The 13,896-nt window shown below is 45.4% G+C and overlaps 1 protein-coding gene and 1 non-coding gene across 7 annotated transcripts in view; one reads left to right on the top strand and one right to left on the bottom strand.

Annotated features, from left to right (window-relative positions):
• CGNL1 (cingulin like 1) overlaps positions 1-13,896 on the top strand; it is a 174,038-nt gene that overhangs the window by 25,099 nt on the left and 135,043 nt on the right. The window lies entirely within an intron of this gene.
• LOC112437219 (U6 spliceosomal RNA) lies at positions 3,515-3,616 on the bottom strand. Its single transcript, XR_003025860.1, has one exon. It is a non-coding gene; the product is annotated as a U6 spliceosomal RNA (small nuclear RNA).

Raw genomic sequence — 13,896 nt, forward strand, 5'->3', positions numbered from 1 at the left:
ATTATTCAAAACAGCTTCAACCTGATGAAGTGTTTAGTTGTCCTTGAAGAATCATTTCATTTGAGCCTTCATCCTTTAATACCTGTCCTTTTTTCTACTACCAATTCTTCTGAACTTAGTAGCACTCCAAATTGACTCATTCTCAAATTTCCTTATGACGCATTCTGTGGTAAAGACTGCTAATTTTATATCCAGTGCCTGTTTCTCTTCTTCTTCTTCAGTAACCAAAAACTTGATTTTTTTGGAGGGTGTACAATGTGCCATGCCAAAAGACAGTATTTCCCAGCCTCCTCTTCTCCTGTTGATGGGCTAGTGAGTTAAGCTCTAGTAAGTGAAATGTGAAGGCTTGTGGAAAGGTTCTAGGGACTGACTTCTATGGGCAATGTACCCTTTTTCTTTTTCTCTGTCCTTCTACATACTGCTTGGAACATGGACACAATGGCTGAAGTCCAGCAGCCATCTTGGATTGTGAGGTAACGATGAAGATGGAAGCCATGTGATATGGCTTGGATGTTTTGTCCCCTGTAAATCTCATGTTGAATTGTAATCCCGCATGTTAGAAGTGGGGCCTGGTGGGAGGTGTTTGGGTCATGGGAGTAGATCCCTCATGAATGGCTTGGTGCTCTCCCCATGGTGAGTGAGTGAGTTCTTGTTCTATTTCATGTGAGAGCTGGTTGCTTAAAAGGGTCTGGCACCTCTGTTGCTCTTGCTCTTGCCATGTGGCATGCCTGCTCCATCTTTACCTTCTGCCATGAGTAAAAGCTTCCTGAGGCCTTACTAGAACCTGAGCAGATGCTGGTGCCATGCTTGCACAGCCTGCAGAACCGTAAGCCAAGTAAACCTCTTTTCTTTATAAATTACACAGCCTCAGGTATTCCTTTACAGCAATGCCAAATGGACTAGCACACCATGCTCTAAGTAAGTAGGGCATACAGAAAGGAGCCTGGATCCCTAATGACTGCAGAGCCATGATCCCAGCCCTGGACTGCTTGCCTCCACACTTCTGTCTTATTGGTTAAGCCAAAATTATTTTGGGTTTTCCATTACATGCTGCAGAACCTAACCTAACGAATACCCCTGCTCTCTGTTGGTTTCACAGTGTGTCTCCAACACCATCTTGAAGGTGCAGTGACTTGCATATAGTAGGTGCTTGGTAAGTGTTTGACAAGTTAAGTACCCAATGGCATTGAGGTAAAGAGTTCAAAGGCTTCAGCTGCTCTGACCTCTCCCCTTTTCTGCTTTAGATTAAGTTATTCATGGGGACCTTTTGTTTTTTGCCATCTCACCCCCCAGGAGGGTATTTCCCAGCCCTCAGTGCAGGGCTTTAGGGCTACAGGCTTGAATCATTTTGACACGACAGCATGCAGAAGACATTGGAGATTCTAACTGCACATATGCGTAATTCCAAACGAAAATATAAGGGGTGGGCACTTTTCTGAATCTCCTAGAGAAATTGGAGGTGGTGGTTCAAATGATGTCAGAAAAGGCCACCATTGAATCCTTTGCTATCGTTTGGAGGCTGTACTTTCCACAATGCTTGCCAGGACTTGATGTCAGGGAAGTCTTTCAAGGAGCCTTGATTGCCAGCTATTGACGAAGGGGTCTGTCTGCTCAGTGGCAACCTCCATGGTGGTCTTGGCCAGACCAGCCTGCCCCTGACTCATGCTGAGCTTTGTCAGCCAGGTTGAAACGCCCCTCTTTGGGGGCCAGGACAACATGCTGGTTTCCCGGAAGCATCTGGGCCAAGACTCTGCTGCTAAGAAAATGATATTGTTTTTGCAAGCATGGGAGTGTGTTTAAAATGCTTCCCCCTTCCCCCCAACAACAGCAAACCTCCATGCAAAGAAACACGAAGTTAAAAACCATCTCCCAAACCCAGAAAACAGAATGCAAAACCTGGGAGGTGAATTAACTCTTTACTGATGCCAAGGAGTTTATTTCAAAACAGGATTCATCGACTGCAGGGATTTGCAGTCTGCCCTCCTGTGTGCCCACTGAGAGCAATGGGCAGAGGCTGACCCGCAGCCCTTTGTGGGGAAAAGTAAATTCCATGGCAGACCTCAGTGGCTGAAGATTATTTGCTTCTCCTGGAAATAATTAGAAAAATACTTACTCTTTGAAAGGCAACATCTGGCTGGCTAGAGGCAGGCTGGAAAATACTCAGTCTAAATAGATGGAGGTGACGTTGTGCAGAAGGAAAGAAACATCCTGAGGGAGTGTCCAGTGGGTTTTAATGGCCGTGTCTAGAGAGGCACTCCTGCTCTGTCCCAGGGCTGGCTTCTTCCCTGGATCTAGGGGTTGCCCCTGCCTTTTAGAAGACAGATGCACAGCCCCAGAGCCTAGTTACCTCCCCTGACCCCCTCCAAGCCTTCCATAGAGGAAAGGGGCCTCCCACAGCACTGGCTGATGCTCAGAGCCAAGAGTTTGCTGCCCAGGGAGTACCTTGAACTAGTGCTGGGTGTCAGACTGGACTTTCCAACTACTTCCAGTGCAATTCAAGGTGTTGATTTTGACTGCTGGAACTGTCTCTTCCTTCTCAGCCCTTTCTCAAGGCTGCCTGTGTGCTTGTTCTTATTAACCAAGCCCAGAAGCCAGGGACCTGGAAGCCTGGCAGTATTTCCAGGAAAGTAGCTTATTTCTCTCACTTGCTTCTCCCTGCTGAGCTTAGAAGGGCCCAGCTTTGGACCTCTTGAAACACCAGGGCAAATTTTTCCCTCTCTTTCAATTTGCATCTACCTGCTGGTGAAAAAAGCAGAACAGCATCTTCATGGATTTATGAACGCTCAGAGTTTTTAAAATGTTTTGTAGCTTGTAAGGTATTTTCAAGTGAAGAATGCAGTTCTAATAAATCCAGTGAACCTGTCACAGATTTTCTGAAACCAAGTGTCTATGAAAAACTATGGTGATGACATGTTGAAGGTGCTTATTGAAAAATATGGATCCTTGTAGCGAACATTTTTGCAAAGGGTGCATTTTCACATAAAAATGCTTTCAGTAGTGGCTTCGTTTAGTTATTCTGCAGCTACTTGGCTGTGGGTTCCCAGAGAGCCCTGAGGCAACCTTTATAAAAGGCCTAGGTTTGACTTCTCTTTTGTCACTTCAGCTTTTGAGCACCCTAAGAAGGCTCAGAGAGCACCGAATTTCTTCCCAGTAAAGAGGTCATGGAATAAATCTTTGGAGGAACTCAAGAGGGGCGCCTGCTTTTGAACAGTCATTAGCCAAACATGGGTAGATTCCTATTAATCATGTCAAGAGGGTACTTGGGAATCAAGTTCACGTGGAATTGGGAGATTAAAAGGGTTAGGAGTCCTTGGAGCCGTAAGACCCCTGAAATTCCAACTATGCTACTTGCTTTCTGTGTAATCTTGGGTAAGAAATCACTTGACCTTTCTGAGCCTTGATTTCCTTACCTGTAAAATGGGAATGCTAATCATTGTACTGCCCACCATACTGTCTTTTTATGTGAATCAACAAAGCCACATTTGTATTGGTGCTTTCTTTCCTTTCTTTTTTTTGAAATATGAGATGCTTCATGAATTTGCATATCATCTTTGTGCAAGGGACATGCTAATCTCTATTGTTTTAATTTTAGTATATGTGCTGCTGAAGTGAGCCCGTATTGGCACTTTCTAAAGTGTAAGGTGCTGTGTCCACATTAGGCATTAAGATGATGGCTGCCTTTTTCACTTCACCCACCCCATTGCCTCCATTGTCAATGATGACGTTAACATATCATTGTTTCCCTACTCTTGAGCGGGGCTGCTTTCTGTCTCACACTCTGACTCGGGTGTCTGATTTCTCCCATCACTCTGGCATTGACTCTGGGCTACCCTTAGGTGCTGCTCCCGATTTGGGAGCTGTGTGTCACCTTTGCTTTTCCTGCCTTCAGGTAAGATTTTCTCTTTCCAAATCTTTGTGCTGTGATACTGTCTAGGTTCCTGAATTTCTGTGACATCCTTTGATCTGTCATTTGCAATCTCCAGCTCTTTCCTACCTTTCAAGGGTGTGTGGTAAGCTTGGTGAGTGGGGAGCAGAGTGGAGCTGGGGATCCTGAGAAGGCAGTTCATTCATAGGGCTCTTTCTGTGCCTTCTTATGTCCTGCTCCCTCAGCCCAGACTCTGAGCCTTTCCCCAGGGCTCTAAGAAGACAGAAAAACTCGCAGAAGGTGTGGACCTTTTCTTTCTTTTCCTTTCTTTTCTTTCTCTTTCTTTCTTTTTCTTTCTTTCTGTCTGTCTGTCTCTGTTTCTTTTTTTCCTAGTGGGGCTACAACTTATGGTTAATACAAATAAATGCTTTTCATTCATTTAATACAGATATTTACCAAGTACCCTCTGTGGGTCAGACCCTACTCTCACCCTAAGGATACAGCAGGAAGCAAAGCAGAGGTGGAGAAGATCCCACTAAACACACAGGCGAGGTGCATCAGTGGGTGATGAGCGCTAAGAGGAAGTATGGCCAGATGAGGTAGAGGGTGAGGATGGGGTGGAGAGAATCCTACCTGTTGGCAAAGGCTTTTCTACCAGATGGTCCAGGAAGATTTATCTGATAAGCAACAGGAGGGTGAGACCTGAAGGAGCCTCCAGATCACGGCTGCCTGGGGTAAGGGCACTGTGAAGAGGGGACAGGGACGCTGAAGGCCCTAAGGCATGAAGCATAAGAGCAGGAGGCTGCTGGGAGTGTTCTGGGAACAGCAAGGAGGCCACAGTAGCTAGAGGGAGGGAGTGAGCGTGGGGGTTCTAAGAGAAGGAGGGCAGAGCATGCTGAACTTTGCAGGCTGGCATAAGGGTTTTCATCTGATGGGAGTTAGAAGCCAGTTAAGGGTTCTGAGAAGGGTGGAGGCGAGTGGCTCAGCTAGGAGCTTAGTGAAGTAGCCTAGAACTTTCTGTGGAATTTGTTCTGCAATCATGCAAAGTGGCAGTGGCATGGTAACATGGGTAAGTGGTAGTGACTAGATCCTGAGATGGGAACTGAAAGCCTGGAGTGAATGTCTCAGGAAACCAGACGCCCGTCTGGCCCAGAGGGTCCTTATTTCAAAACTGTGTTTAAAAATGGCAAACACGTGAGATCATGGTAATCAAACTTACATAAGTATTGTGCAAATCCAGAAAATTTTTAGTGAGTGTACTGAATTATTTGCCAATGATCAATAGTGCTGGGCTCTGAATGCAATCTGAAATAAAAAATTTTTTCCTGAATGTATTTATCAAAATACTGAGTGCTTACCAAATACTGGTGCTTACTGTACTAGTTGACCCGTACAATCAGTTTAAGTAAGCTAACTTAAATTTATGACTTTTGACTTATTCCTGATCTATTCACAGGCCGCTTGGAATGTTGGGCCATCTGCCCTTTTGACATGAATTTTCCCTCTGATGGGGGTAGAGCTGGTAACTGTTGGATCATCTGATTATTGCAGACAGAAGTCCTGTCACTTGCCCCTGCTGTTAGGAGGTGGGCTTCCTGAATGGCTTTCTGTATACATGAAGAATTTCAAGACCTTCCGTTAAGGTGGTCAGAGCTAAGTTTCAGCGTTTACAAGAGGTCTCTTGGCTGACTTGCTATAACTTACAGCAACCTGATGTTTGGACACCTTTTCCTTTTTTTGTTTTTAGTAAATATGATGAGAAAAAAGACTCCTCATCTGTTTTGTTTTATTTTGTGAATTACTTCTATTCTTACCACTCAAAAAAATGTTTAAATAAGTAATTGTGAAAAAATAGGGGGTTTTGCCAGGCACAGTGGCTCATGCCTGTAATTCCAGCACTTTGGAAGGATTACCTCAATTTTTAGAGGGAAGGACTGCTTGAGACCAGGAGTTTGAGACCAGCCTGGGCAACATAGTGACACCCTGTCTCAACAAAAAAAATTTAAAAATAACCGGGCGTGGTGTGCATGCTTGTGGTCCCAGCTACTTGAGAGGCTGAGGCAGGAGGGTCACTTGACCTTGGGAAATTGAGGCTACAGTGAACTGTGATTGTGCCACCACACTACTTTGGCCTGGGCGACAGAGTGAGACCCTGTCTCAGAAAAAAGGCAGGGTGGTGGGGGTTGACAATTTGTTTAATATCTGAAAGTATTAGAAAAAATTATTCTCAATTTTTTTTTTTTTTTTTTTTTTTTGAGGCATAGTTTCACTCTTTTTGCCTAGGCTGGAGTACAATGGCATGATCTCGGCTCACTGCAACCTCCGTCTCCTGGGTTCAAGTGATTCTCCTGCTCCCGCCTCCTGAGTAGCTGGGATTACAGATGGCCACCACCACGCCTGGCTAATTTTTATATTTTTATTAGAGATGGGGTTTCACCATGTTGGACAGGCTGGTCTTGAACTCCTGACCTAAGGTGATCCACCTGTCTCAGCCTCCCAAAGTGCTGGCATTAGAGGTGTGAGCCACCGTTCCCGGCAGAAAAAAAATTATTCTCTTTGGTATTTTCAAAATATGTGGCAGTGAGAGGGTGCAGTAAGTTAGGAGTTAAGTGACCTGACTAAATATCTGTGTTCTGCTGAAATCTTGCAGAAAGTGGGATGCTCAGGAAGAAAATAGTCTATCCCACGAAGCCATTTCCCACAAGCAGCTGAAGGCAGGGCACACCGTTATGTTTATTTTGGTAAAGGGAAAACAGAGTTAAGTTTCTCAGAGGCCCCAAACCTCAAGGATGATGAACACACACATTCATACACAGAAGTCACTTCCATTGATAGACATACTTATCTTGAATGCCTCACTCAGAGACGAATCTTTCCACAAATGTGTACTGCCCAGGTGAGCCTTTTGGAATCGGAGAATCAATTATTCAAGAATGTGACTTTTAAGCCCCAAAGCAAAGTTTGGACAGTTTTCCCAGAGCCAAACCTCTGGATATTAGTCCACTTTTCTGGGATAATATAATTTAATTTAATTTTAGTTTAGTTTTTTAGAGATGAGGTCTCCCTTTGTTGCCCAGGCTGGTCTTAAACTCCTGGCCTCAAGCAGTCCTCCCACCTTGGCCTCCTGAGCAGCTGGGACTACAGGCACACACACCGCACCCAGCTCATTAGTGTCCTTTTCTATCAATGAGCATAGGGGTTCGTAGACGCCCTTTTTATAAAGAGATACGTTCTTGAAATTGCCTTTAGGCCAGACACAGTGGCTCATGCCTGTAATCCCAGCACTTTGGGAGGCCGAGGCAGCGGGATGGATCACTTGAGGTCAGGAGTTTGAGACCAGCCTGGCCAACATGGCGAAACCTCATCTCTACTAAAAATACAAAAAAATTAGCCAGGCGTGGTGGTGTGCGCCTGTAATCCAGCTACTCAGAAGGCTGAGGCAGGAGAATCGCTTGAACTCGGGAGGTGGAGGTTGCAGTGAGCCGAGATGGCACCACTGCGCTCCAGCCTGGGTGACACAGTGAGACTCTGTCACACACACACACACACACATTGCCTTTTGACTTCCTACCCTCAGGCATGTGTGCATTAATTGAGGACATTAGGAACTAACCATGTGCACACGCGTGTGTGCTGAGGGAACAAAAGGTCTGAAATCTGGTCCAGGGGAGAGTTGGCAAGGTAAGGCCTGGGGAAAGCGGGCTGGCAAGCTCAGGAAGCAGAGGGGCGCCATGCATTTGGAGACGTGTGAGTAGGTGCAGAGCCTGCACAGGGGAGGCACATGGGCTGGAGATGTCTGGGGCCTGGTCTTGAATTCCATGCTGAGGAGATTGTGTTTTTATGCTGAAAGCAAAAGAAGAAACAAATCACTGAGTAATTTTTAGGCTGAAGTGCAAATTTGAAAAGATCACGGTGGCCATGGGGAGAACAGGTTGGAGGAAAACAATCCTGAAGACTGAGGATCAACTTAGAAGGCCACAGCTGTAATCCAATAGAGATATGCATATAGCACTAATTAGGGCCATGGTGTGGGGATGGAGAAGTATGGCTGAGAGGTTTCAGGAGGCAGGGTCAACAGGAAGAAATCACTAACTGATGTTGTGTGAAAGGGGGAGGGAGAAGGTAGGATGCTTGCAGGTCCCGAGAGGGCGTGGAGTTGACTGATGCCATGTTCCATGTAAGTCAGGAGCTGTTAGGAAGAGTCAAGTCGGGCTGGGACTGATAGGACTTTTAGACATTTAGAAGCTGCTAAAACAAGAATAGAAGTTCTAAGTTGAGTCTAACCAGGGAGTTGTTCTTACCAGAAAAAAATAGAGAAATAAGTCCAATAAAACCACTGCTTGGTTTGAAAAATCAAGTGGGAAGGGAATGATGAACAGGAATTTCTCTGCAGAGCATCTTTATCTGATGCCTCGTGTGAGGATCTCGCCCTTTCCGAGCCTGAGAGATGGCAACGATCCTTCTGTTCTGGAAGATTAAAGGCACAAGCCGTTAGCCCAGAAGGTACTTCAGCTGAGATGGTTTGGGGTTCTGACCAGTAAGAACTCACCACTTCAAGGAAGTGGAATCCTGTCTTAGTTCAGGGGATCATTTGCAGTGTGAGGATCAGGCCCGAGGTAGCCTGGCCTAGGAAAGGAGGCAAGAGAGGACTGTGGAGTGAGACAGACTCCGTCAGGATCCCAGGTCTGTCAGTTGTCAGCTTCACAATCAAATTACTTGAAGTCATTGTCCTTCAGTTTTCTCATTTTACATGTCGTTAAGTAGATTAAATGTGAACCTAGGCAAAGTGCACAAAACAGTACCTGACAAATAATAGTTCCTCAGTAAACCCTAGTTCCTTAGTTGATATGGAGGATGGTTTATACCACCATTGGGCTGTATTTCCTACCCTTGGCCTTTTGACCTAAATGAGGCTTGATCCCTGGGGCTGACTGCCATCATCTCTCCTCTCTTCTACTCCATGTCGCTGGCTATGTCAGCAGATGGGAGAGTGTTCTGGAAGCTTTCCCATCACCACCTCTCTCTTTCTAGGCAGGCATTTTGGCTGTGTCTGTGTGGTCCCAACATGTGTACGTGTGTGTAGCAGGGAGGGAGGAGAGAGTATGAAGAGGTCCAATAACAACAATTGAGAAAGATAAAATAAATTCTTTCCACAATATCTGAGGCTATATTATCTGCTAAACTAGTTTTTCAAAATGCTAAACTTCTGCCTCTTAATTTTCTCATGCTTATGGGGAGTGCCCTTCAAATCTTGTATTAGTCAGGATGTAATTGTATCGCTTTAGCTTCTTTTCTCTCTTGCTAAAAAAATAAAATGCAATCCTTAATAAGAGACTGAAGTTCGTGACGTTTGTGTCTTGTCAGATTCAGTGGGGAAAAATCAGATTTGCTTGAAAACAAGATGATAAATATGTGGTGTTGGTGTTTTCATACAAGAATCTAAAGATAAGCTGTAACAGCTTAGAGAACATAATTGTTACTGTACCACAAAGACCAAGTTTTTTAAAAAATAACTTTTGAAGGTCTTACTAAAATTTATCACATTTATACCATGTTGGATGGTGATATTGGCCATGTTTTCTTAATATCAAAATATGACTAAAGAGTGTCATATGTTGGACTCCATCCACAGACACAGAGACTTTCCTGACATGAGCCGGTCTCTGAGTCTTCCTTTTTAGAATACGAGCTTATTTTCTCCAGAATCATCACAGCTGTCTAGAGCCTTCCTGTTCCTCCTTTCTTGGAGTCACTGCTGGCTTGATATTTGTTCACTTGGACGTTCTCTTGTATACCAACTGTGATCTCTCTGGGGAGTCAAAACCAGATCTGGTTTTCCTTGTCCTCAGGGAACTTGCAGTTTAGCTGTTCTGATATTTGTGCCATGCACTGTCCAGATCCCACTAGTTTTCTTTTTTTCTTTTTCTTTTTTTTTTTTTTTTGAGACAGAGCCTTGCTCTGTCACCCAGGCTGGAGTGCAATGGCGCAATCTCAGCTCACTGCAACCTCCACCTACCAGGTTCAAGCAATTCTCGTGCTTCAGCCTCCCAAGTATCTGGGAATACAGGTGCCCGCCACCATGCCAGGCTAATTTTTTGTATTTTTGGTAGAGATGAGGTGTCACCATTTTGGCCAGGCTGGTCTCGAACTCTTGACCTCAGGTGATCCACCCACCTCAGCCTCCCAAAGTGCTGGGATTACAGCATGAGCCACTGCACCTGGCCCAGATCTCACTAGTTTTTTTTTTTTTTTTTCTTCCCCAATTCTCTTTTGATGTGGATAACTCCACTGGCCTTTGGCTCAGCTGCTGTATAGAGCTTCTTAATATCTTAAAAAACCTCACTGAGAGCCTTGGTGCTGTCTTCCACCCCTTTCCTAGTCCTGGAAGTTTACTTATTTTAAACAAGAGCATCAAATGCTTCTTGGAAAATTCCATCAGCGCTCATATTTTCTGTGTTTGCTGTCGATTATCTAGCATTCAAAGCCCCGCTAACGTTCAGAGCTTCTTGTTGTGTGACTTTCCCAGGTTTCCTTTTGGGACAGGTTTGGATTGACTTCCTTCGTCTGCCAAGAGGGCAACCAGCTGATGACAGTTTGGAGAGTTTGTGTTGGCATCAGATGGGTGCTGGTGATGTGCCTGAAAGTCACTCCTGAGATTCTCATTTATTTCTGTCCCAGGCTGGAGTTTCACAGGCAGTGGATGTTAGTGGGTGGCCCGAACCACCCTCATCCTAGCTGTAGACAGAGGCAGCTTCACTCAGCAGGGAGCCTTTTATCCTCAAGACCTTTTCTGTACAGGTAAAACACTCGGATAAGATCTGGAGAAAACCCTTTGTTCTTTGGTGGCTCTGCATCCTCTTTTCTCTTAAATGCTGTTCCTCACTTTACTCTCCTCTGGCCTCTTTGGTGTGATTATCTTGATGTTCTCTGTATCTGTTAAGGGATGATTGTTGTCTGAGTAAATATGAGATGGCATCTTTGATTATCACATTTCCCAGGAACCTGGCTGATGTGGGACTCCTTTCTCAAACCTGCTTGTGAATGGATAGCCAGGCCCTGTTTGCCTTCCTCCAACTCATGGGGAACTCATTGTCTCCTGAAACAGCCTAGTTTATCTTGACGCATCTCTGTGAGAAAGCTTATTTCCCCCTTTCGATTGAAGTGGAGTTTGTGTCCCTGGCACATCTACTCTTTATTGGTTGTTCTAACCTTTGGAGCCACACAGACCAAGTTTAATATTCTTTTCACATGACAACCATTCTGATATTCATATGTGATGAGAGTTGATCATGCTTCCAGCTCTACTCCCCTCCTTCTGTACCCAGTGCCATCTCTTAGTATCTCAGTTTCTTTTTTTTTCTTTTTGAGACGGAATCTCACTGTCACCCAGGCTGGAGTACAGTGGCACGATCTCGGCTCACTGCAACTTCTATCTCCTGGGTTCAAGGGATTTCTCCTGCCTCAGCCTCCTGAGTAGCTGGGATGACAGGTGCGTGCCACCATGCCCGACTAATTTTTGTAGTTTTAGTAGAGATGGGGTTTCACCATGTTGGCCAGGCTGGTCTTGAACTCCTGACCCCGTGATCCGCTCACCTTGGCCTCCCAAAGTGCTGGGATTAGGGCGTGAGCCACCACACCCGGCCTTCTTCTCCTTCTTTCTTTCTTTCTCTCTTTCTCTCTCTCTCTCTCTTTCTCTCTTCCTCTCTTCCTCCCTCCCTCCCTCCATTCCTCCTTCCCTCCTTCCTTCCTTCCTTTTGAGACAAGGTCTTGCTCTGTGGCCTAGGCTGGAGTGCAGTGGCATGGTCAGTCATGGCTCACTGCAGCCACAACCTCCTAGGCTCAAGCCATCCTCCCAGCTCAGCCTCCTGAGTAGCTGAGACTACAAGGTGCGCACCGCCATGCCTGGCTAATTTTTGTGAAGATGGGGGTTTTGCCCAGGGGTTGTCCCTAGGGGTTGCCCAGGCTAGTCTGGAACTTCTGGGCTCAGGCCATCCATCCCCCTCAGCCTCCCAAAGTGTTGGGATTATAGGCATGAGCCACCATGCCCGGCCAGCATCTCAGTATGGAAACCACTCTTTCCTGGCCACTCTTTTTTCTCTTTTCTTTTAAAAAATTAATCAACAGACATTTTATTTAGAAGATAAGCATAGCTAACTAGATTTCTTCCCATACCCTCATTCAGTGATAAAAAGTAGATCAAATGCTTTTTGGATCCCTTTTGACCTTTTTGACAACAATGTTGCTGGGTAGATTTTTGTGGGAGTTCTCTACCATCGGGCACGCTTGGCTGCCACAGGGCTACTGCTTGGCCTTTTCATCCCCCAGTGTCGGCATCAGTTTTACAGGGAACTTTCTGTGGCTGTTTCAAGGAGATGCCTCCAGAGCCCCATTTGCAGTCATATGAGCTGTGTTGTAGTACCCGGGGCTATGGATCTCATGAAGTTATTTGTAATATTCTAACAGAAATGAAAAGTCTTAAAGCCTCATGTGACTTGAAGGCACTATGTGAAGAGAAGGTTTACTAAAGTGATCTGGATGTAATATAATCTGGCTGCTGTTTTTTGTAAACCAGACTCTTGGTGATCAGCCTCAAGCAGAGGGGGCTGCCTACATCGGCTGGGCATGGAGCTGACAGCAGCATCAGCAGGTTCCCTTTGCTAAGGGGGCTGCTGGGCTGGTGGCCCCTTCATCCTTTGGGCTCCCTGCATGTTCCTCAGAGGCTCCGAAGAAGGCAGACGGGGCTGGCCGTCCATCACACGCAGATTTGAACAGGGAATCTAATGTCAGCCCCACAATAAGAGCAGGTTTCTTCCAAATCTGAGAGTCGAGGATCCCATCTTGTATTTAACTCAGTAACAGTCGTCCCTTTATGTATACACAGAAAATCAAGATAATCGCACCAAAGATAAGCATAGAGGTGAGTGCAGTGAGGAACAGTACTTGTGTGAAGAGACAGACTTTTGAGATAGCTGTGTGGAGTTGTTCTGGGCTCAAGGGGAGTCTGCAGTGTGGTTAACTGCCCTGCCCTGTTGAAACTAGATATATCATTTCCAGAGGTCACTGTGGTGTTTGCCAATTATCTCACAGTGAATTTGTCACCTGTGTTCCTCACACTTTTTTAAAACCAAAACAACAACAACAACAACAACAACAAACCAACAAAAACAACCCACCAAAACCAAGATTTGCTTTCACGTCTCATCCACCCTACAATCAAATGATTGGTTTCTTAGGCCGAGGTTAGGGTTAGGGGCTTCAAATTCTCCTTATTAAACCTCATTTTTGTTGGACTTGATCCATGATTCCAGCCTGCTGATCTGTTTGGCTCCTGAACTCTCATATATTGCATTGTCTATGTTTCCGAAGTTCTAGTGGTTAAGGACACAGGCTTTGGGGGTGAGAGAGAATGGGCATAAATCCCATTCCACCACTTAGTGGGTTGTGTGGTTTTGGGTAAAGGCACAATGAAGAATCTTCTGGGGCATTTCACGGAGCAGATGAATGGTGTCTTATGGAACCCATGGCAGGAGGCAGCAGCCTTGGGAAGGTAGAACTGGGACAACTGAAATCAAATACATCTCCTTATCTCATCTCAGCTTCCGTCTGAACATTTAAGTCCTTTTTCTTTTCTTCCTGGAGGCTGACTCTTCCATCTACATGATAGGCATAACAGTGTCTCTCCAAAGATGCCCGATTCCTAATCCTGGAATCTGTGACTATGCCATCTTGCATAGCAAAAAGGATATGCTTAATTTAACGACCTTGAGCTGGGGAGATTATCCTGGATTATTTAGGATAATCACAAGAGTCCTTATATGGGAGAGAGGGAGGCAGGAAAGTTGGAATCCAAGAAGGAGATGTGACAATGGAAGTAAAGCCAGAGAAGATGCTACGCTGCTGGCGTTGAAGATGGAGGAAGGGACCAAAAGCTGAGAAATGCAGGTGGCCTCTAGAGGCAGGAAGAGGCAAGGAGGCAGAGTCTCCCTAAAATGAGGAATGCAGCCCTGTTGCCCCTTGATTATTTGAATCAT

The sequence above is a fragment of the Pan paniscus genome, chromosome 16 (assembly GCF_029289425.2).
Source record: "Pan paniscus chromosome 16, NHGRI_mPanPan1-v2.0_pri, whole genome shotgun sequence".
Classification (NCBI taxonomy): domain Eukaryota; kingdom Metazoa; phylum Chordata; class Mammalia; order Primates; family Hominidae; genus Pan; species Pan paniscus.